The sequence below is a fragment of the Schistocerca gregaria genome, chromosome 4 (genome assembly GCF_023897955.1).
Source record: "Schistocerca gregaria isolate iqSchGreg1 chromosome 4, iqSchGreg1.2, whole genome shotgun sequence".
Taxonomy (NCBI): domain Eukaryota; kingdom Metazoa; phylum Arthropoda; class Insecta; order Orthoptera; family Acrididae; genus Schistocerca; species Schistocerca gregaria.
This window is the reverse complement of record NC_064923.1, coordinates 390,524,441-390,545,973: the sequence shown is the minus strand read 5'-3', so window position 1 is coordinate 390,545,973 and position 21,533 is coordinate 390,524,441. Positions and strand designations below refer to the sequence as shown.

At 42.1% G+C, this 21,533-nt stretch overlaps 1 long non-coding RNA gene across 1 annotated transcript; it reads right to left on the bottom strand.

The window, feature by feature from the left end:
- Nucleotides 1-10,174: 10,174 nt before the first annotated feature.
- On the bottom strand, nucleotides 10,175-10,834 carry LOC126268004 (uncharacterized). Its single transcript, XR_007549067.1, has 2 exons — nucleotides 10,770-10,834; nucleotides 10,175-10,426 (listed from the first exon to the last, which is right to left on the bottom strand). It is a non-coding gene; the product is annotated as an uncharacterized LOC126268004 (long non-coding RNA).
- Nucleotides 10,835-21,533: the final 10,699 nt, after the last annotated feature.

Here is a 21,533-nt window from a genome sequence, read left to right as displayed (position 1 = left end):
CAAGGCATTCTTACCCTTATGTGCAATTACACATGGGTATTCCTAATGGTACTTGTAGTTAATACCAAGAATGAATTTAGGATACACTCTGCAATTCACAACCACAATATCAGAAGCAGGATTAATTCCCATGTAGACTATGCAGCCCTCTCTAGGGTTCAAATTGGAGTTTTGTGTTATTATGCAAAAAACTATTTACAGGTTGCCAGTGGACACCAAGCAGGAAACTGAACTTCCCAAAATATTTAAAAAGAAAGTATAGGAGTACCTCATTAACCACTCCTCAATTTATCAGAATACTTGGAGCCAAGAATATTTGTATTAGACAGGTCCTGACTTTGCCAGTATATAGATACTGGTAGTTGTCTCTGGTCTGTGTGATGTTACATAAATGATTTATTTTAAGTATCAAGCAAAACACTAGTTGAATAGTATAAGAGGATGAGCAGTAATTTTTCAAAGTAGTTAGCTTTCTCCTAACTTCCATATGTAATAAAATCTGCAAATCATTACCACAATTATTACTTTGGGAAGATTAACACTAAACAAAATTTGTTGTTAGTAAACTTTACAGAAGTAGCTGCAGTAGTTCGTTGCTTCCAGTGGTTACTTCCACCTGCTAATGTATAACTTGATTCCTTCTACATACCTGCACTCTCCTTCATGATGGAATTCATGGAAAATGATGTGTGAATGAATAATTATTAATTAAACTGAAGGGTGGAGCATTTACTGACAGTTTTCCATTGTTCTTTGCAGTATGTCTCCAAAAATTCTCTTTAAAGACTGAGGTGGAATTTAGCCTTTGAATAATATTTTCCAGTTTTTAATGAATGGAACAAGTTTACTATGCTATTCAAAATTTTCGGGACTGGTGCTGCCGTCTGTTGAAAATCTTACCTTTGGATCACCCTCAAAGTAGTTCCCATCTGCACGTACACACCAGTCCCAGCACTTGTTCCATTGTTCGTACTTTTTCTGGAATTCCTACTCTTTGAGGGTGTTTATCACCGCCAGCGATGCTTCTTGAATCCTCTCTAGTGTTGAACTGATGCCCTTTCAACTTGAGTTACAGTTTTGGGAATATTGCGAAGTCGCAAGGTGCCAAATCTGGTGAGTACGGTGTGTGGGGTACAACCACCATGTTGTTTTTTGCCAAAAAGGTCCTGGTGAACAAGGACGTGTGACAGGGTGCATTGTCATGATGCAGCAGCCAGTTTCCTTTATGCCAAAGTTGGGCCGTTGCCGCCGTACGCTTTCACAGAGCCATCGCAAAACGTCACAGTAGTACGTGGAATTGACTGTTTGGTTGGGTGGGACAAATTCTTTGTGCACAATTCCCTTGGTATCAAAGAAAACGGTGACCATGCTCTTCATCTGTCTCGCTTTTTTTGGATCTTGGAGATCCCAGGCTCTTGTACTCAAACACACATGTACGACTCATGCTCTGTACCCCAAACACTTGTTGAATCATTGCAAGGGTCTCCGTAGCACTTTTCCCGAGATTCACATAGGATTTGATACACATGCGCTGTTCTGTTCATGGATCCGTCGTAAAATTGCCACACACCAAACACAGATTATTATGGAAATCACTGTGGACATGCATCAATGTCCTCCCAGCTGAATGCCACTGCGCACATTGACTCATCAGATATGCAGCTCTCGCCACCTAGCGTTGCAAAGATCTACTACTATTACTACTACTACTACTACTACTACTACTACTTTCCACATGACAGCACCAGTCCCGAAATTTAGGATTCCACCTGGTATGTGCATCCACAATGTGTTTTGAAGGTTTAAACCTCCATCATCAGGTGGATCTACAAGTGTTAATGACATGTGTCTATATCTACACTCTGCAAACCACCATAAAGTGCATGGCTGAGGCTACGTCCCATCGTTCCATTCACATATGGAGCATAGGAAGAACAATTTGTTTGAATGCCTCTGTGTGTGCAGTAATTATTCTAATTGTATCCTCACAATCCCTATGTGAATTATAAATAAGGGTTTGTAGTATATTCCTAGTCATCATTTAAAGCCAATTCTTGAAACTTTGTTAATAAGCTTCCTCAGAATAGTTTAAATCTATCTTTTAAGAGTCTTACGGATCATTTCCTCCAATGTCTCTGTTACACTCTCCCATGGATCAACCAACTCTGTGACCATTCATACTGCCCTTCTCTGTTTACTTTCAGTATCTGTTATAGTCTGATTGCACTTCCAAGTATTCTGCCAATAAACTGAAGTCTACTACCTGCTTTATCCACAACTGAGATGATGCAATCATTGCATTTCATACCCCCTGCAAAGTATTACCCCTAGGTATTTGCATGAGTTGGCCGATTCCAACAATGACTCATTAATGTTATAGTCAACTTTTTTTTCATTCTGTAATGTGCACAGTTTTACATTTCTGAGCATTTAAAGTAAGTTGCCAACTTTAAACCACTTTGACATCGTATCAAGTTCTGACTGAATATTTATGCAGCTTCTTTCAGACATTACTGCATTATATGTAAATACATCATCTGCAAGAAGTCTGAGGTTACTATTAATCCAGTCTGCAATGTCATTAATGTACAACATGAACAACAGGGGTACCAAGAACTTCCCTGGGGTACACCTGAAGTTACTTCTACATCTGACGATGACTCTCCATCCAAAATAACATGCTGTGTCCTCCCTACCAAAAAGTCCTCAATACAGTCACAAATTTCATTTGATCCCCATATGATTGACAAAAAGCAGAGGTGTTGTGTTCGGAAATCAAGAAATACTGCATCTATCTGACTGCCTTGATCCAAAGCTTTCAGTATGTTATGTGAGAAAACAGTGAATTGGGTTTCACATGATCAATATTTATGTAATCCATGCTGGTTGGTGTTGAGGAGGTCATTATGTTCAAGATACCTCATTATGTTTGAGCTCATAATATGTTCTAAGATCCTACAACAAATCAATGTCAAGGATATTGGATGGTAGTTTTGTGGATAGCTTCTACTAACCTTCTTGTAGACAGGTGTGACCTGTGCTTTTTTTCCCCAGAACTGGGCACGGTTTTTTGTTCAAGGAATCTATGATGGATTATAATTAGAAGAGGGGCTAACTCAACCACAAATTCAGTACAGAATCTGACAGAGATCCAATTGGCTCTTGAGCTCTGTTTAATTTTAACAGTCTCAGCTGTTTCTTAACACCACTGGCACTAATATTTATTTCATTCACCTTTTCTGTGTTACAACGATTAAACTTAGGCAACTCTTCTGAATTTACCTTTGTAATGGAAGATTTGAAAATGGTGTTAATCATTTCACCTTCTGATTTGCTACCTTCAATTTCAGTTCCTGTCTCATTTGCTAAAGACTGGACACTAACTTTGGCAAAACTAACATTTTATATATGACCAGAATATCTTTGGGTTCTGTGAAAGAATGTTTGACAGTATTCTGCTGCAGTAGTTACTGAAAGCATAATGCATTGCCGTCTTGACAGACAAACAAGTTTCATTCAGCATTTCTCTATCTACAGCCCTATGCTTTGTTTTACACCTGTTGTTGTGGTCTTCAGTCCTGAGGCTGGTTTGATGCAGCTCTCCATGCTACTCTATCCTGTGCAAGCTTCTTCATCTCCCAGTACCTACTCCAGCCTACATCCTTCAGAATCTGCTTAGTGTATTCATCTCTTGGTCTCCCTCTACGATTTTTACCCTCCACGCAGCCCTCCATTACTAAATTGGTGATCCCTTGATGCCTCAGAACATGTCCTGCCAACCAATCCCTTCTTCTAGTCAAGTTGTTCCACAAACTCTTCTTCTCGCCAATTCTATTCAATACCTCCTCATTAGTTATGTGATCTACCCATCTAATCTTCAGCATTCTTCTGTAGCACCACATTTCGAAAACTTCTATTCTCTTCTTGTCCAAACTATTTATCGTCCATGTTTCATTTCCATACATGGCCACACTCCATACAAATACTTTCAGAAACGACTTCCTGATGCTTAAATCAATACTTGATGTTAACAAATTTCTCTTCTTCAGAAACGCTTTCCTTGCCATTGCCAGTCTACATTTTATGTCCTCTCTACTTCAACCATCATCAGTTATTTTGCTCCCCAAATAACAAAACACCTTCACTACTTTAAGTGTCTCATTTCCTAATTTAATTCCCTCAGCATCACCCGACTTAATTCGACTACATTCCATTATCCTCGTTTTGCTTTTGTTGATGTCCATCTTATACCCTCTTTTCAAGACACTGTCCATTCCATTCAAGTGCTCTTCCAAGACCTTTGCTGTCTCTGACAGAATTACAATGTCATTGGTGAACCTCAAAGTTTTTATTTCTTCTCCATGGATTTTAATGCCTACTCCGAACTTTTCTTTTGTTTCCTTTACTGCTTGCTCAATATACAGATTGAATAGCATCGGGGGGAGGCTACAACCCTGTCTCACTCCCTTCCCAACCACTGCTTCCCTTTCATGTCCCTTGACTCTTTAACTGCCATCTGCTTTCTGTACAAATTGTAAATGCTCCGTGTATTTTACCCCTGCCACCTTCAGAATTTGAAGTGTGTTCCAGTCAATATTGTCAAAAACTTTCTCTAAGTCTACAAATGCTAGAAACGTAGGTTTGCCTTTCCTTAATCTTTCTTCTAAGATAAGTAGTAGGGTCAGTATTGTCTCACGTGTTCCAGCATTTCTACGGAATCCAAACTGATCTTTCCCAAGGTTGACTTCTACCAGTTTTTCCATTCGTCTGTAAGGAATTCACTTTAGTATTTTGCGGCTGTGACTTATTAAACTGATAGTTCAGTAATTTTCACATCTGTCAACACCTGCTTTCTGTGGGATTGGAATTATTATATTCTTCTTTAAGTCTGAGAGAATTTCGCCTGTCTCATACATCTTGCTCACCAGATGGTAGAGTTTTGTCAGGGGTGGCTCTCCCAAGCCTATCAGTAGTTCTAATGTAATGTTGTCTACTCCCGGCCCGGGGCCTTGTTTGGACTTAGGTCTTTCAGTGCTCTGTCAAACTCTTCACGCAGTATCATATCTCCCATTTCATATTCATCTACATCCTCTTCCATTTCCATAATATTGTCCTCAAGAACATCGCTCTCATATAGACCCTCTATATACTCCTTCCACCTTTCTGCTTTCCCTTCTTTTCTTAGAACTGGGTTTCCATCTGAGATCTTGATATTCATACAAGTGGTTCTCTTTTCTTCAAAGGTCTCCGTAATTTTCCTGTAGGCAGTATCTATCTTACCCCTTGAGAGATAAGCCTCTACATCCTTACCTTTGTCCTCTAGCCATCCCTGCTTAGCCATTTTGCACTCTCTGTCAATCTCATTTTTGAGATGTTTGTATTCCTTTTTGTCCATTTCATTTACTGTATTTTTGTATTTTCTCCTTTCATCAATTAAATTCAATATCTCTTCTGTTACCCAAGGATTTCTACTAGCCCTCGTCTTTTTACCTACTTGATCCTCTGCTGCCTTCACTACTTCATCCCTCAGAGTTACCCATTCTTCTTCTACTGTATTTCTTTCCCCCATTCCCGTCAATTGTCCCCTTATGCTCTCCCTGAAACTCTGTACAACCTCTGGTTCTTTCAGTTCATCCAGGTCCCATCTTTTTAAATTCCCACCTTTAACACCTATTACGCAGTAATCTTTGTTCCTTTACAAGTTTCTTTACAGTGACTGTATACCATGGAGGATCCCTTCCATCATGAACTGTTCTATTGGGTACATATCTATTAAGCACATGGTCAACTATTCTTTTAAACTTGAGCTATAGTTCCTCTACAGGCACCTGCCCTGTGCTGAAAGTTTCAAGTTCCTTATTGAGATATGTCATTACTGATTTTTTATCTAGCCTAGTTTACTGAACAGATATATCTTTCTGCTTGGTTTAGTCATCGTTTCTACTTTGGCAATCATTGTTGCCACAACTGCGTCATGATCTCTGATATAAGATTTGATGTGGATGTCCTGAAAGAGGTTAGGTCTATTTGTTGCCGTTAAGCCCAATATATTTCTATCATGAGTGGGGTTCCTAACCAACTGTCCTAGGTAATTTTCAGAGAAGGCATTTAGTAATGTTTCACAGAATGTCTTATGACATCCACCACTAACAAAACTGTAATTTTCCTGATTAAGTGTTGTATGATGATTAGAGTATGATTGAGGAACTTACAAACAAGTGAATAGAGATTTTCTTTCAAGTTCTTGGTTGCCGTTAAGCCCAATATATTTCTATCATGAGTGGGGTTCCTAACCAACTGTCCTAGGTAATTTTCAGAGAAGGCATTTAGTAATGTTTCACAGAATGTCTTATGACATCCACCACTAACAAAACTGTAATTTTCCTGATTAAGTGTTGTATGATGATTAAAGTATGATTGAGGAACTTACAAACAAGTGAATAGAGATTTTCTTTCAAGTTCTTGGTTACATCAAGTGATGAGTCTGTTGGACAATAGAAGTATCCAACAAGCATTTTATACCCATCCCTAATCTACTGCGTTTTGCCCAGACAACCTCATATGCAGGTACAATTTCTATCTCAGTGGAACTGAGTTTCTTGTCTACTGCAACAAAAACCCATTCACCTAACCTTTTGATATTGAATTAAATTTTCTCTAAAAATCTCAATGCTGTGAGTTTAAGGTTTCAACAAACTTTCTTTACCTAGTACAGTGGAACTTTGGTTTTAAGTTCTCCAATTTTACACTTTTCGTGATTCTGTGCAATAAATTCATAGCCCCATTGAAAAACTAAAAAGATCAATGGTAAAAATTCCCTGACTTTACATTTCTTCCTAGTAAGGTTTATGTGATTCTACACTCTTACTGAATGTCTCGCTTGACCTCGTTCTGTTTTCTTCCTATTGAAATCGAATGTGACTGAGTGAGTTATATGTGGCACAAAAGACAGACAGCTCATACCATAGATGGTTGCGGAGTTACAGGAATATTTTAGGCCACTGTGGAGAGGAGACATGAGAGAGGAAACACTGACATAATCCACTATTGGCGTTGCCTAAACAATTTGCAATGTTTAGCTTCACCACACAATTATGATGGATGAAGTACATTTCACACTACTTTTTGCTGGAACTGATGTAATTGTGACGTGGTGGCACTGTGAATGTGACCAGGCATGAGGCTATAGATTTGTTGATCGCTATAGTGCCAAGCTGATGTTTATGGATGTGTTACTGTCAGGAGAATCCCAGGTGTAGCAAGAACTATCAATGGAATGTGTTTGTGATTGTACAACGTGTGAAATATTTCTGACAAGGAAGAATATAAACGTTATTGCTCTTCGTTTCACTTGTAGCAATTTAAGCTGTCCTCTTACACTATCTGATCAAAAGTATCTGGATACCTGGCTGAAAATGACTTACAAGTTAGTGGTACCCTCCATTGGAGATGTTGGAATTCATTATGGTGCTGGCCCACCTTTAGCCTTGATAATAGCTTCCACTCTCGCAGGCATACATTCAGTCAGGTGCTGGAAGGTTTCTTGGGGAATGGCAGCCCATGCTTCATGGAGTGCAGCACTGAGGAGAGGTATCAATGTCAGTCGGTGAGGTCTGACACGGTCAGTGTTCCAAAACATCTCAAAGGTGGTCTATAGGATTCAGGTCAGGACTCTGTGCAGGGCAGTCCATTACAGGGATGTTATTGTCATGTAACCACTCTGCCACAGTCCGTGTATTGTGAACAGGTGCTCGATTGTGTTGAAAGATGTAGTCACCATCCCTGAATTGCTCTTCAAACAGTAGGAAGCAAGAAGGTGCTTAAAACATCAATTGATGTAGCCTGCGCTGTGATAGTGCCACTCAAAACAATAAGAGGTGCAAGTCCCCTCCATGGAAAACACGACCACATCATAACACCACCACCTCCGAATTTTACTGTTGGCACTACACACACTGGCCGATCATGTTCACCAGGCATTCGCCACACCCACATCCTGCCATCGGATCGCCACATTGTGTACCGTGATTTTTCACTCCACACAACGTTTTTCCACTGTTAATTCGTCCAATGTTTACTCTCCTTACACCAAGCAAGAGGTCTTTTTGCATTTACCGACATGGTGTGTTGCTTATGAGCAGCTACTCAACCATGAAATCCAAGTTTTCTCACCTTGCGCCTAACTGTCATAGTATTGCAGTGGATCCTGATGCAGTTTGGAATTCCTGTGTGATGGTCTGGACAGATGTCAGCCAATTACACATTACGACCCTCTTCAACTGTTTGTGGTCTCTGTCAGTCAACAGACGAGGTCGGCCTGTACACTTTCATGCTGTACGTATCCCTTCACGTGTCCACTTCACTATCACAACGGAAACTGTGGACCTAGGGATGTTTAGGAGTGTGGAAATCTCGCGTACAGACGTATGACACAAGTGACACCCAATCATGTGTGAAGTCCAGGAGTTCCGTGGACGCTCCGTTTTTCTCTCTAACTATGTGATCACGTTCGAAGTCCAGGAGTTCCGTGGACGCTCCATTTTGCTCTCTAACGATGTCTAATGACTACTAAGGTTACTGATATCGAGTACCTGGCAGTAGGCGGCAGCACAATGCACCTAATATGAAAAACTTATGTTTCTGCGGATGTCCGGAAACTTTTGATCACATGATGTAGGTTCGTGCCTAACTATACCCTCAGAAATCGCGGCATATTCGTAAATATACAACCAGATATTTGTGACAGGGAACAATATGAATTTTATTGCTGCTTGTTTCACTCGGAGGAATGCAAGCTGTCCTCTTAAGTTTGTGCTTAACCACACACTCGGAAATCACCAAGCTTTCAGAAATAAACAGGCAAATATTTATTTCATCCTTCATTCTCTAATCAAATTTATTTTTTATTTACACGTCAAGTTCCGTAGGATCAAATTGAGGAGCAAAATCGCCAAGGTCATGGAAAGTGTCAGTTCATGAAATTACAACATAAAAGTAATCACAGATAAAAATAAATGTTTATGAATTCGAAAAAGTCAGTCCAGAAGTTTACGTAAACGCAATCAACAATACAATAAGAATCAGCTTAATTTTTCAAGGAACTCCTCCACAGAATAGGAGTGACAAATGAGGAACCTCTTCAGTTTTGATTTGAAAGCACGTGGATTACTGCTAAGATTTTTGAATTCGAGTGGTAGCTGTGACCAATGAGGAACCTCTTCAGTTTTGATTTGAAAGCGCATGGATTACTGGATTTTTGAATTCGAGTGGTTGCTTATTGAAAATGGTTGCGACAGTATACTGCACACCTTTCTGCACAAGAGGTAAGGAATGCAAGCTGCCGAGTATTAACTGAGTGAAAGTTGTTTATCCTTGGGAATAAGCTAATATTGTTAGCAAGAAATCACAATTACAACTTTACAGAATCTAACTGCGATTTCAGTGAGAAGTCGCAAGTAGCAACTAATAAGCGCAGTTTGCCATCTGTTGGCCAAAGTTTGTACTACGCTCTTTCTCTGCAATTTGCTATCGAGTCCACTTGCGATTTTTGTGATAAATCGCAGCTACAAGTCCCTAGCAGCAACTAAAAGGCGTAGTTAACATTCTTTGCCTAGTGCCATCTGTTGACCAACGTTCGTACTTTGTTATAAGAACGTTGTGCCTCACGAGATCGATGTACTATCTGTATATTATATGACGATATGCACATTTAACACCAGTTATGGTTGCTCAAACAGAGCAATGACCGTGAATGTATTATATCAATAAGAAGCAACATTGCCTTTTTCTCCAGAAAATATCATTTACAGACAACCAACCTAAAAAGTGATTCTGCTTCCAGTAAGACAGTTGGGGTTAATACTCCATATGCCCACAGGACTTTGCAATGTTAACACAGCGGAACTCAGACATCTGTATAAGTGTAATGAAATGAAAACAATATTATTTAGTCATATGAATGTCTCACTTTTGTTCTGACACAGTTCAAGAATCTGGAGAAAAATGTTGCACCTGGTGGACATGACGACTGCATACACAAGAACTATTTTGCCGACGCTGCAACCACCTACGTAAGTTTTTCCTGGGTTAACTTCAAAATCAGATCAGTGTCACACCAAGATTGTTGGGGGCGGGGGGAGCAGCATGCCACTCTCCAACAAGTCTTTACCAATAATTAAATGTTGGAAAATTTACTGGTATAGGGCGGCTTAACATGTGGAAATTAACATTTATCATTCCTTTAAAATCGCATAACAAATTCAATTAAACACAGTTTAATCACACATTCTGCACACTTATTTCATAATTATTGCACTTTTAAACTGCAAATCCTCTAAGAGCTGTCTTGAATCTTCACGATTCTCTCTCAAGACCCTTGATGTGGATAGATACGTACAGCAACCAGTAATCAGAGTCGGAACTGCGTCTGCAAAATCACAAAGAGTCTTAAACATTTTTCTGTCACTAATTACAAGCAGAGTAGCATTACTAATATTTGTTGTAATGAAAGCAACTCAATGGGGGAGCTCTCACATTTGCAAGAACGATCTCATGTAAGTAATTAAGTTCATCGAAACACTTAGAAACTAACCTCTCGTCTGACGACAATACCTGTGAACATAATAATACGTCGGAATTCGTTTTCTAAAAACGAACTATTACGGTACTGTATGGCTACTTACATATTAATTACAGTGTTAATAGTTTCACAATTGTTTCTTTAATACAAAAGCAAAGCCAACGGAAGAACAAATGTACAACATACTTACTAATGACAGTTTTGTTGAGATGTAATTTTCTGAGTGAACAAGTCTAGCTTTTTCATACGGTGATAAGCTGCAGAAGTAGCAGTGGTAGAGTGCATAGAGTAAATATCTCTGGAGTGAGCATTGCGTTCTGCCCGTGTTGTCAACATTAAACCAGGATTGTCACGTGTTTTCGTGACTTCGCTGTGCCTGTGCGCTTTCTGCAGCGTTTGAAGTTTATCATATAAAGAGTTTTTGTTGTGTTTCACCGTTAGTTGATAGTGTAATAGCGAGGTGAATTACTGTTGTTGCTGTGGAGGCAAAGAAAAATATGTGAAAGCAGGGATAGTAGCATTTCAAGGGTACATACCATGTAGCTCTAATTATAATTATCATGTTAGTAAGAGGCACGCTTTATAATTAAGGCTTGATTCTGTAGACCTACTTTTTCTACGATTTTATGACTCTATAACAGATATTACGGATCGTACAAAAGTGTACAAACAATCGCTTCCTCTCGTGAATTTGCTAGTGGAACAGGAAAGGGAATGGTTAGTTGTTTCAGCAAGTACTATCCTCCATGCATTTATCAGTGACTTGTCGATTATGTATATAGATTACTCAGTCTACTATTTATTTAATAAACTGGGAGCAAGTACGTAAAAGTGCGTTAAATATATACTTCAATGTGTCACCAATAATAAAAATTGTTCTTAAGTCGCAAAAACTAGAAAATAAATACGCAGAAATATCAGAAAAAAGGACGAATTAGCAGGGATATAATCGCTAATGTGTGGCAAATTCGGTGTTTTTCGGACACTTGCAAAAGTCCTAGTGAACTGTCAAGTCGTTTTGCAAGACTATCACTGCAAAAACATACGTCAGGCTCTGTAATACTATAAAGTACCGTATCATACCGAAAACTACCAAAAATCGAGTATATGTGAACTGTAACATCTATTGGAAAGAAGCGGATGTAATATCAATCGCCCTTAAAAGTTCCGTAACTGGTTTATTCCCAGTATCAAATGGATACGGTTAGAATGTCTGCGCAACATATATAAATAATCCACGACACGTACGAAAGGAACCCGTCTGTATTAGGGATGTAGTGACATTCAACATATACAGGGTGCTCTACGGACGAACACACGAGACACGTCGTCTCGAGAACACGTGACCAGGCCGGCAATGTATGTGATGTTGACAACACACAATTTGTTATGCGCATGTGAATGCTCACTCCAGAGATATTTACTCTATGGTAGAGTGCGGAGAGATACAAGATCTTGATTCCTTAACTGCAACAAATCACAGTTAAGAATAACAGATACTGAAAAGTAGCATTCACATAAATCACTAATATCGGAAAATCGCAGTATAGCCTATCACTAATCGAAATGCACACAGTTCACACTGGGGTCATTTACAAGGGCTCGCAAAAGTCGATAGTCGAAAGCAGACCAGTGATGTCACCATTACACAACGTTGTGCGAAGCTGCGAACTCGATTCGCCCCAATTAAACTGCCACTGGCCACAGGAGGAAAATAGACACACGCCGCGTTAGATTCTGACACCTTTCACAGTTTTCGGTTAAATTCATCACGTTCATCAAAGGTTTTTTTTTTTTTGAGCGAACACAAAGGAAAGATGCCTCACAAACATGTGTTTCAATGTATAATTTGTGGTCATGGCATGGCGGAAAAGACCCCGATTAACTTGTACCCATATGGTAATTTCAAATTATTGATGAGTTTGTACATGCTGTTACACATCTGTGATTTTTTAAGAAGTGATGAAATTCATTACCACAAATTCCTGTGTAATTATTGTATTGTACATTTAATTTATTTCATTTATACAAATTTTATGTGTATGCCATTTTTTTCATGATTTTTATGTTTTCCTTGATTCTGTCTGCATTTTCCACAATTTTGCTTTTTTTTTTTTTAAAGTCTGGACTGCACGAAAACGAAAAATAAAGGCTTCGCCGTATTATGTGAGCTAAAATGCTTTTTAGGAGCTCTTCAAACTCTAGCACTTTGTTGCAATTGATGCGGAAGTTAACCATAAGGATTTTAATACTCTTGCCTTCGGGAGGCATTTCTTTCGATCTCACATTGATACTTCTGCGTTTCCTATAACAGTCGTCCAAATTGGATGGAGACTAGCATAATCTAAAAATCCCTCATGGGCACCCCATAAACAGTCAGCTACTGGAGCAGCAGGCTCTCATGTGTAGTGCACACCTGATCCGTTAAGGGGGACCGTACAGTACTCAACCCAATGGCGTAAGTCCAGGAAGTTGCAGCCTAGCTTGTCACAGACTTGGTTCAGTCTTGCACTCGTCTGAGAACCAAAGGGACATGATCATTTCCGGGGACAATGCTGAAAATTTAGAGCTTCATTGAAACTCTCAAACTTCTCTGCCAGTCAGCATAATGACCTAAGGTAGACCTTGGAGCCCAGAAGACTGGTATCATTTGTTGAAACATGAACCACAATCTGCAGTTGCACACTGTTGCTTCAATGGCTGTGGGAACAGCCTCTCCAACATGTTGAATGAGGCACTCAGGCATACACACTGAGTGCACCTTGTGTCGGCTGCCATTTCCCTAAGGGGTACCATCTTTGCCATATGTATGAACTGCTAACAATTAATAGACCCCTACCCTTTTGCGTTTGCATCCTCTTAAGTCCAGATAAAGCAGCTTCTCCCCCCCCCCCCCCCCCCCCCAAAAAAAAATGGAGTCCCATTGGTTCAGTTTCAATGAAAGATAGCACCTCCAACTTGTTGATTAGGGGGATTGGTACAATTCCCTGAGGCCTTCGTGGTCCCCATCCACTCTGTACAGGGTGCCTAATCTACCACTGACATGCCACTTGCAGTCAAGTGGATGTGTAATGATAGATCCTGCATGTACTTTCTGCAGAGGAGATGGGGTTCACAGGAGAGGATAGTATTTGAGGTACCTCTGGAACCAGTATCACAGGTACAAGACTTTCAGGAGCTGTTCCAACACATCGATTCACAGCAGTTGCCAATCGTTTGAGAGAAGTCAGGGCGATTTCCAGCTGCTTATAAACGTCAACTAGCTCATTTCATGTTCAAGAACAGCATTCACAATGGGGCTGCATTTTGGCTGGTGTAATGTATTACAGGGCAGGTGAACAAATAACTTTCAATTAAACCCACTGCCCATCTTTTAATCTGTTGAGCTGAAAGCTGCTCATTTCCTATAAGAATTGAAGCAAGTACACACAAACAGATTTATATTAAGGCACCACAAAAACCTGTGGTAAAAATTATTAGTTTCTCAGCACTTTATGAGGTTCATTATAGTCGTTAGCAAACAAAAAACAGAGTTAATTTACAATAAATGTAGATAGTATACAGTACTCCTCTCTTTAAGGGGAAACTAGATATAGTTACAATGTCTGCTGCAGCTATTAAATCACAAATGCCGATTTTTACAAATTACTTGTAGATTATGCAAAGGGCAATGGTAGCTTCCAAAAGTTCTCTAAATCACACGTTTATTTGCGTTGATAAACAATAAAATTCAGGTGAGATGTATTACTTGACAGTAACTGTGGACCACAAACGCTGATTTGCTACGAAATCCTAAACACTCATAAAAGTAACTTTTGAAAATACAGGGCGATTACAAATGATTGATTCATTGGGTTTTGACGTCTTATAGCTTCAAATATATAATGCTCAATCATTTGTATTACTAACCGATCGAAAGAGCATACTTTGAAGGTTACTTTTATACACTACTGGAAATGGAAAAAAAGAACACATAGACACCGGTGTGTCAGACCCACCATACTTGCTCCGGACACTGCGAGAGGGCTGTACAAGCAATGATCACACGCACGGCACAGCGGACACACCAGGAACCGCGGTGTTGGCCGTCGAATGGCGCTAGCTGCGCAGCATTTGTGCACCGCCGCCGTCAGTGTCAGCCAGTTTGCCGTGCCATACGGAGCTCCATCGCAATCTTTAACACTGGTAGCATGCCGCGACAGTGTGGACGTGAACCTTATGTGCAGTTGTCGGACTTTGAGCGAGGGTGTATAGTGGGAATGTGGGAGGCCGGGTGGACGTACCGCCGAATTGCTCAACACGTGGGGCGTGAGGTCTCCACAGTACATCAATGTTGTCGCCAGTGGTCGGCGGAAGGTGCACGTGCCCGTCGACCTGGGACCGGACCGCAGCGACGCACGGATACACGCCAAGACCGTAGGATCCTACGCAGTGCCGTAGGGGACCGCAATGCCACTTTCCAGCAAATTAGGGACACTGTTGCTCCTGGGGTATCGGCGAGGACCATTCGCAACCGTCTCCATGAAGCTGGGCTACGGTCCCGCACACCGTTAGGCCGCCTTCCGCTCACGCCCCAACATCGTGCAGCCCGCCTCCAGTGGTGTCGCGACAGGCGTGAATGGAGGGACGAATGGAGACGTGTCGTCTTCAGCGATGAGAGTTGCTTCTGCTTTGGTGCCAATGATGGTCGTATGCGTGTTTGGCGCCGTGCAGGTGAGCGCCACAATCAGGACTGCATACGACCGAGGCACACAGGGCCAACACCCGGCATCATGGTGTGGGGAGCGATCTCCTACACTGGCCGTACACCTCTGGTGATCGTCGAGGGGATACTGAATAGTGCACGGTACATCCAAACCGTCATCGAACCCATCGTTCTACCATTCCTAGACCGGCAAGGGAACTTGCTGTTCCAACAGGACAATGCACGTCCGCATGTATCCCGTGCCACCCAACGTGCTCTAGAAGGTGTAAGTCAACTACCCTGGCCAGCAAGATCTCCGGATCTGTCCCCCATTGAGCATGTTTGGGACTGGATGAAGCGTCGTCTCACGCGGTCTGCACGTCCAGCACGAACGCTGGTCCAACTGAGGCGCCAGGTGGAAATGGCATGGCAAGCCGTTCCACAGGACTGCATCCAGCATCTCTACGATCGTCTCCATGGGAGAATAGCAGCCTGCATTGCTGCGAAAGGTGGATATACACTGTACTAGTGCCGACATTGTGCATGCTCTGTTGCCTGTGTCTATGTGCCTGTGGTTCTGTCAGTGTGATCATGTGATGTATCTGACCCCAGGAATGTGTCAATAAAGTTTCCCCTTCCTGGGACAATGAATTCACGGTGTTCTTATTTCAATTTCCAGGAGTGTATAATTGCAGCTCCTTTCTGATGCACCAGGTCATAGAGTGAGTGTGCGAAATGGAAGCAATCGACTGAAAATATTTTGTATGTTGCAATATGAGAAGACAGAATTCGTCACTACCATGCATCAAGTGTTCCACAGACAGTACAATATACAGTCAATTACCCACCAAAAAATTCTGCAATGGTATCTATAGTTCAAGGACACGGCTGCCTCTGTAAAAGAAAAAGCCCCTGGCAACTAGCTGTCACAGAGGAAACAGTGGGGAGCCAACTGTGTGGCAGATTCTGCGGAGGCAATTACGTCAGAACCCGTACTGCATACAGCTGTTGCAGCATTTACGTGAAATGACCACAACGTCAGAAGCAAATTGTGTGTACATTTTCAGGAAGCAATGGAAGATGACGAATCTCCCTACTGGGGTCATACATTCAATGAGCACAAGGCCTGCGCCGCAGACCCGCAAAAATTAGTCCTTTTCATGAATACAGAACTTCTACTTTGAAATATCTGGAAAATAATTACTGGAGAGACAGAGAACAGCAATATATTCTGCTCTTGTAGGATACGAGAACAGTCTGGAACCACGCGACCGCTTAGGTCGCAGGTTCGAATCCTGCCTTGGGCATGGATGTGTGTAACGTCCTTAGGTTAGTTAGGTTTAAGTAGTTCTAAGTTCTAGGGGACTGTTGACCTCGGATGTTAAGTCCCATAGTGCTCAGAGCCATTTGAAGCATTTTTTTGATACAAGAACAACTAATGCGACCTGTGGCACTCTACATGCTGTGGGGCAATAGCACTTTTCTGACTTCTGAGCAAACTGGCTGAGGATCAGCGGAATCGTTGACCGCCAGCAGGTAAGCTGAGCCTTGTGCAAGTAAAATGTAAGTGTCGTGTGACCAGGGTCTCTCGTCGGGGAGACCGTTCGCTGAGTGCAAGTCTTTCGATTTGACGCCACTTAAGCGACTTGTGCATTGGTGGGGATGAAATGATGATGATTAGTACATCACAACACCCAGTCTCTGAGCAGAGAAAACTTCTGACCCAGCCGGGAATCGAACCCGGGGTCTTAAGATTGACTTTCTATCGCGCTGATCACTCAGCTGCGCGGGCGGGGGGGGGGGGGGGGGGGGGGGGGCAGGCGCCTTGTGGAGGGGAAAGCATTCTGTGGCGAAGCTGCACACTTCATCGAGAAAATGAGGGCAGGAGGGGAAAGATGGAGGGGTGTGAGCGCATACAGTTTCTGGGAGGGGGTGCGTGACTGACTAAAGATACCGGCTTGGGCATTGGAAGCTATCTTGCCTGTGATGTAGACAGAGTAGATCCATGGCCACTTGTGTGCAGTGAAGGGGCCGCACCGCTCGCTTCGTCCGCCAAGGACGATTTCGCAGTTCTCATATGGGTGTGGGCGCTGTGTAGATACATTCTCAGAGGTGTTTGTGATTTTTTTTCTTTTTTTTTAACTCCAGATGTTTGCAATCATCTAAAATTCACTGAAGTGTTTTATTTCAAAAACTAAAATAGTTCTTAGTGTTTTTATTCCATTTCAAAGGTGGCACTAGAAGTAAATACTGTTGCGGCCACATGTAGTAAGCGTTGTTTCATGCAGTGGAGAATTGCAAAACAGAGGCACCGAGGCATGGCAAAGTAGGCAGGTACACATAGCCTTGCTGACAGCAGCAGTCTACCAACAGACTGACACAAGGACGCACACAGACCGAGCGCTGAGTGAAGCCTCGAGAGTGATGAGTAAGGGGAAGTAAGGCCAGCACACTAAGTTACGCTGCAATATACTGCGGGGAGTACTAACCAAAAGCTACCACCGAGGGTAAAAACCGCCCTCCTGCTGGATATAAATAGTGGAACGCAGGCAGCAACAGACAGAAGCCATTAGAGACGATGTTGAGGGTTTGAACAATTCTTTAACAGTTATTTGCGACAGGAAGGAAAGCATAGGGAAGTTAGTGGATATACACACAACAGAGATACGGGGATTAGGTACAGAATTGTTGAATGTGACACACATAGTGTGTGGGATGGCTACAGGGTTACGAGAATATAAAGAGACAAACACAGAAATTATTGAATACGGATCTGGGACAGGTACAAACGCGATTCGGTGTAGTGGAAAGGAAGCTGGAAATGGCTAAATTACTACGGGAACTGGTTAACAGCATTAGTGATGCACGAGTGAGGATGGATGAATTGCAAGAGGCGTACATCATGCATTGCACGGGCAGGTGAGTGTGATGTTGTTGTCACCAGAAAAATTCAGACGGAGTCTGAAGCACGCACAGGGAGAGTTTCCAGAGGGGACAGAGCACGTAGTGCCGATAATTGAAGTGAGTATGTCACTTTTTTTATCATATGTCTAGGATTAATGTAACAATGGATCTAGTTAAGATGTATATAGAGATTGGATTTCCAGTAACTAGTGTGGGGAGACAGTATCACTGTTACACAGTGCATCCTTATCCGGTCAGATGGGAGCGCATGGGGAAGGGCATACAGTTCAGGACACAGGAGGTTTTATTAATTTCTGAGGAGGAGAATACTCATGCTACTATGTCGAGTTTAGAGTTGAGTAGACGTCTAACGGAGTCAGTTTGCATTTGTCCATCGCAGGTTGTTTCCATGGGCAAGGGGTCGTGTGAGATCAGTTATTTAGGGCAGAAGCAGAAGCTTCAGAGTGTCGGAAAATAATAGTGAAGCCTCGCCACATTTTCAGCAAGTTGGGAGGCATTGGTTGTATTCAGTATTCGCTATGGAGAGGATATCAGCCAAGTGTTATGACAATGGGAATTGGACAGCAACCACGGAGATGGTATTACGGGACAATGGTTTGCTAATAAATGTGACAAATTGTGAAATAGTAGGGGATCGTTTCAGCTTACCAGCGACAGTCACAGGAGTCACCAAGGTTACAAATACTCATCTGATGTTGTACTAGCCAGATGCGTCATTCAGTATCACTCCATGAGATTCCTGTAGAATGGATTACCAGTAGGGCATGAGTCAGAGCAACTTGGATGTATATAGGGAAGAAGTAGAATATAGGATAGAACTGGAGTGAATGTACAGGGTAAATTCGGGGACGAATTTAATTTTTAGGAGGAAGCAGTGTTGCGACCACATGTAGTAAGCATTGCTTCACGCAGTGGAGAATGGCAAAATAGAGGCACGCCGGCGACCGAGGCATGGTGAAGTAGGCAGGCACAAGCCTTGCTGACAGCAGCAGTCTACCAACAGACTGACGCAAGGACGCACACTGATCGAGTGCCGAGTGCTGAGTAAGGGGAGGTGGGGCCAGCACGCTAATTTATGCTGCAATATACTGCAGGAGTAATAACAAAAAGCTACCACTGAGGGTAAAAAACGTCCTCCTGCCGAATATAAATAGTGGAGCGCAGGCAGCAACAGACAGAAGCCATTAGGTAGCAGTTCGTATCTGAGGTCAGAAGTGGTCATGTCCGAATGTTCAATCTTCGCAGGTGACGATTCCGGAAGTCTGTTCCAGCTCGCAGGAGTCATCCGTTCGCCACCAGATGTCAACTTCAGCTCTGGAGGTCAGCCCAAGTTCGGTCTGCACTATGGCTGACTAACTACAGCGAGAACTTGCAGCAGGACTGGCTGCAGTGCGGTCTTGGTCACAGGCGCTGCCAGGGACTGACGCCCGGACTTCACGGTAACCTGGCCCCATGGCGCGTGGTCCGCCCATGACGGGACCTCGTGGACATCGCGAATGACGGCTTCCCAGCTGCCGGCGCAGCAGGCGTCGGCAGCTGACCTCACGGCAGTGCGGCTCTCTGGGCCCGTACTGAGGCGCCGAGCGGTGACGAGTTCATCTCAACCACAGGGCATCCTGGATTCAGCGGGGCACTGGTGGCCTGAGGCTCCAGAGTGCGCGCTTTGTCTGAGAATCTACACAGCAGCAGCCAGGTGGAGGGATCCACAGAGCTGGGCAGCGACGACGAGGGACAAATTGTAAAGAAAATTCAATAAATAATTGCAAAACTCCACGCCGTTTCAATCTTTGGCGCAGCCAGTGTGTCTGCTGCTAACAAGTGGTGCAGAAGTCGTAACAGTACAAATGTGAAATACCTGCTTGAAAAAACAGTTTCCATCAAAAACACTTCAACAGAAGTAGGAAGTAGCTAGAAAAGGAATGCGGAAGCCACCATTACCTAACCTAGTTTCGGAGTACAGGAGCAAAGAAAAACACTACACCAGACGTTTTTATGTTTCACAGTATGAAAGTGACTGGTTTACAGGCTGTACCAATTAAAATAAGCTTTTCTGTTCGCCATGTTTACTGTTTCTTAGAAAAAGTCGGCGTGGAATAATCACGGCTTTTCAGATTTAAATCTCCTGTCACTCAGTCAACAAAGACATTTGAAATCACAAAATCATAGTCCTTTTTGCAGTTACAAATGTTTGCGAAGGGCAGAGTTGACGTATTATTAAACGAGCAGCACTGAAATTAGCCAGGACAACGAACAAGTTAAAAGGAACAGGCAACTTTTCAAAAGACTATTCGATGCAGTGTGTTATTCAGCTAAACAAGAGCTCCCATTTCGAGATTAAATGCTTCTGTTAGTAGACAACATTCGATTAGAACTACTGACGGCCTTGGGAGAGACAGTCATGAAAAAACTCTACCAGCTGGTGAGCAAGATGTATGAGACAGGTGAAATATCTTCAGACTTCAAGAAGAATATAATAATTCCAATCCCAAAGAAAGCAGGTGTTGACAGATGTGAAAATTATCGGACTATCAATTTAATAAGTGACAGCTGCAAAATACTAACGCGAATTCTTTACAGACGAATGGAAAAACTGGTAGTTGCGGAACTCGGGGAGGATCAGTTTGGATTCCGTAGAAATGTTGCAACACGTGAGGCAATACTGACCTTACGACTTATCTTAGAAGAAAGATTAAGAAAAGGCAAACCTACGTTTCTAGCATTTGTAGACTTAGAGAAAGCTTTTGACAATGTTGACTGGAATACTCTCTTTCAAATTCTGAAAGTGGCAGGGGTAAAATACAGAGAGCGAAAGGCTATTTACAATTTGTACAGAAACCAGATGGCAGTAATAAGAGTCGAGGGGCATGAAAGGGAAGCAGTGGTTGGGAAAGGAGTGAGACAGGGTTGTAGTGTCTCCCCGATGTTAATTAATCTGTATATTGAGCAAACAGTAAAGGAAACAAAAGAAAAATTCGTAGTAGGTATTAAAATTCATGGAGAAGAAGCAAAAACTTTGAGGTTCGCCAATGACATTGTAATTCTGTCAGAGACGGCAAAGGACTTGGAAGAGCAGTTGAACGGAATGGACAGTGTCTTGAAAGGAGGATATAAGATGAACATCAACAAAAGCAAAACGAGGATAATGGAATGTAGTCAAATTAAATCGGGTGATTCTGAGGGAATTAAATTAGGAAATGAGACACTTAAAGTAGTAAAGGAGTTTTGCTATGTAGGAAGTAAAATAACTGATGATGGTCGAAGTAGAGAAGACATAAAATGTAGACTGGCAATGGCCAGGAAAGCGTTTCTGAAGAAGAGAAATTTGTTAACATCGAATATAGATTT